The sequence below is a fragment of the Octopus bimaculoides genome, chromosome 25 (genome assembly GCF_046866305.1).
Source record: "Octopus bimaculoides isolate indiv1 chromosome 25, ASM4686630v1, whole genome shotgun sequence".
Taxonomy (NCBI): domain Eukaryota; kingdom Metazoa; phylum Mollusca; class Cephalopoda; order Octopoda; family Octopodidae; genus Octopus; species Octopus bimaculoides.
Genome location: NC_142952.1, coordinates 28,699,825 through 28,703,261, shown reverse-complemented (window position 1 = coordinate 28,703,261; position 3,437 = coordinate 28,699,825).

Here is a 3,437-nt window from a genome sequence, read left to right as displayed (position 1 = left end):
GTGGTAAGTAGCTTGCTTACCAACCACATGGTTCCGGGTTCAGTCCCACTGCGTGGCACCTTGGGCAAGTGTCTTCTACTATAGCCTCGGGCCGACCAAAGCCTGGTGAGTGGATTTGGTAGACGGAAACTGAAAGAAGCCTGTCGTATATATGTATATATTATATATATGTATGTGTGTGTGTATATGTTTTGTGTGTCTGTGTTTGTCCCCCCAACATCGCTTGACAACCGATGCTGGTGTGTTTACATCCCTGTAACTTAGCGGTTCGGCTAAAGAGACAGATAGAATAAGTACTAGGCTTACAAAGAATAAGTTTGTCTCCCCAACATCCCTTGACAACCGATGCTGGTGTGATTGCGTCCCCGTAACTTAGTGGTTCGGCAAAGGGAGACTAGGCTTACAAAGTACTAGGCTTACAAAGAATAATAAGTCCTGGGGTCGATTAGCTCGACTAAAAGGCGTTGCTCCAGCATGGCCACAGTCAAATGACTGAAACAAGTAAAAGAGTAAAAGAGTAATCATTTCATCAAAATCTTGAAGTGACAGTATAAGGCATGATTAATTCAAGACAATTAGTATAAATAAAGAATTACATTTGACAGAGTAATCTGAATACTAGAGGGTTAATGAACAGCAGTGCATAGCTTCAGAGTTTGTGATTGTATTCCTTTAGGATAGGGATAAGAGATTGGATCTGACTGGTTTTGAACATGAAATAGGCAGAATATTTGGGCTGGTTATGACCAGTTTAAATGCTAAAGGGTTAAAGAAAATTTGCACAAAGTTCTATCTGAGGCAGCAGAGAAATCCACATTGCATGCTGGGAACTAGAAAAAAAAATTTAGAAAAGCAGTTCTGTTCAATTCATTACTTCACCAGAAACAGTTCTGCAGAGAGAGAGAGGAGAGAGGAGAGAGAGGAGAGAGAGATAGAGAGAGAGAGAGAGAGAGAGAGAGGGAGAGAGAGAGAGAGAGAGAGAGAGAGAGAGAACCAGGAATTAAATGTGAAATAAAAAACAATAGCACTAAAGATATCCATCTTTTAGAACATTGTCATTTTATAAGATTTTGCAGGCAAATTCTTAAATCAATACAAACAAACATTTATTTACATGAAGGAAAATTACTGGAGAACTTTCTTCTAATTCTTCCAGATCTTTCTATCAAAACTGTATTGAAACCATTTTTTGAGGAATTTTCTTTTTTTATATCAGATACATTTTAATTTAAAGATACTGAAAATAAAATATACCCAGGTAAAACTTATTCTGGTTGAATACACCCAACATTGCAGCATCAAGCACTTCAACCGGATGCACAGCACAAAAGGCAATTTCCCCCCAGTATGGATACAACCTCCGGCTGAAACCAGCAAAAGTCAAGAAATACATATCCATAGATATTGGGTCATCACATAAATAATGCGGGCTTTTTTTTTATACTTCTTTTATTTGTCATAATTCAGATAAACAAAGTTCTTTTTTAATCTAAAATATACTCTCCTTCATTTTCTACAATGCTCTTCCATCTCTATCTGGTAGACTTGCAAAGCCCCTCTTCCAAAATTCACTTGTTTGGTACAAAAAATACTCCTCCAGTACTATTCTGATCTCATTTACAGAATTCAGTTTTTCCACCCCAAATGATTTTGAAGACTGCAGAATAAATGATAATTAAATGGGGCAATGTCTCAGCAAATATGGTGGGTGGGGCAGTGTTTGCCATTCAAACTGTTCCAACCTTTGGAATGTCATCCCTCGCTGTATGTGGCCGAGCATTATCCTGATGGAAGAACACCTTTCATCTTGAAACCAAAGATAGTTGTTCTTCTTTTAGTGCTGACTTAAGCCACTCAAGCTGCTCACAGTAGATCTCCTTTGTTATCGTTTGGTTTGGGTTTTAAAAGTTCAAAGTGGACTAAACTTTAAACACATAACACCTTGCATGGATGAAGACCTTCTTTAGCCAGGGGTGGCCAGTGTTTCTCCTTTCCTTACCCAACATTTTTACAGAGGACCCATTTCTTGTTACCCAGTCTCTATTCAGTCCACTACACATTTCTCTCCGTGTTTCTCTCCTTGTTTCTTTCTGTGTTCCTTCCTGCTGAAGATCGTAGGCTCGAAACGTTAAAGACTTTTTCACTTCCCGAGCGTTATATTAATACTTCTGTTTGTTGTCTACACCACCTGTCTTCGTCTTCTGTTTTTTTTTTTGTGAATTCTCCCTATCTCTCTCTCTCTCTCTCTCTCTCTCTCTCTCTCTCTCTCTCTCCTGTCTCTCTCTATCTATCTATCTATCTATCTATCTATCTATTAGCAGCCCAGTCAAGATGATAATTTTTCTTCTCTTACTCTTGTTTTTTGCACACATCTACAAAATGACTTTCTAAAATGAAATTCCATTATGCAGCTGAGGAGTACATTTTCATTGTACATTTTATATAGTGTTCTCACTACATGAATAAATGAAGTTTGTACGAAAACGTACGTACTGCTATAACCTATTGAATTTTTGTTGCTTTTCTTCACGCTAGAAAGAACAGCTAGATTCATGAGAGGAATCCCATGAGTGGATTCCTCTTATGTGTTTAAATGTACACTGTATTTTATGAGTAATACATAGTCTTTGGACTAAAATTTCACACGCTAGGCCACTGGAAGTGAAAAATTTCTATCAATTTCCATTTCCCTTCAATATGACTATATATATATATATATATATATATATATATATATATATATATATATATCTATATATATATATTATACATATATTATATATATAGGGGTGTGCCAAAAGTCAAGCACGAAATAAGTTTTAATATGCTCTGGAATTGTCAAATATATGCTTCAGTTTTTATTAAAATTGAATACAATAAATAATATAGACATATATGCACACATGTGTAATATATATTATATAAACATTTATGTAATATATATACATCTGTAGATACATGCATAATAAAAGCACCCGTTACACTCTCGGAGTGGTTGGAGTTAGGAAGGGGAATCCAGCTGTAGAAACCATACCAAATCAGTTTGGTGCAGCCCCTTCAGCTTACCAGCCCTATTCAAACCGTCCAACCCATGCCAGCATGGACAATGGACGTTAAATGATGATGATGATAATATATATACACACACACATATGAATATACATACATGCGTATATATATACTATATATATATATGCATGCATAATATGTATATGAACTAAGATATAAGATTTTTGTGTGTATATATATATATATATATATATACAAACATATATATGTGCGTATATAAATATGTGTATATATACATATATATATATGTGTGTGTGTGTATTTATATGTACATATGTAAATATATTATATATTATATATATTTATATATATATATATATAGGTACACTGTACATATAAGGGAAGATAATTACATATGCTGAACAATA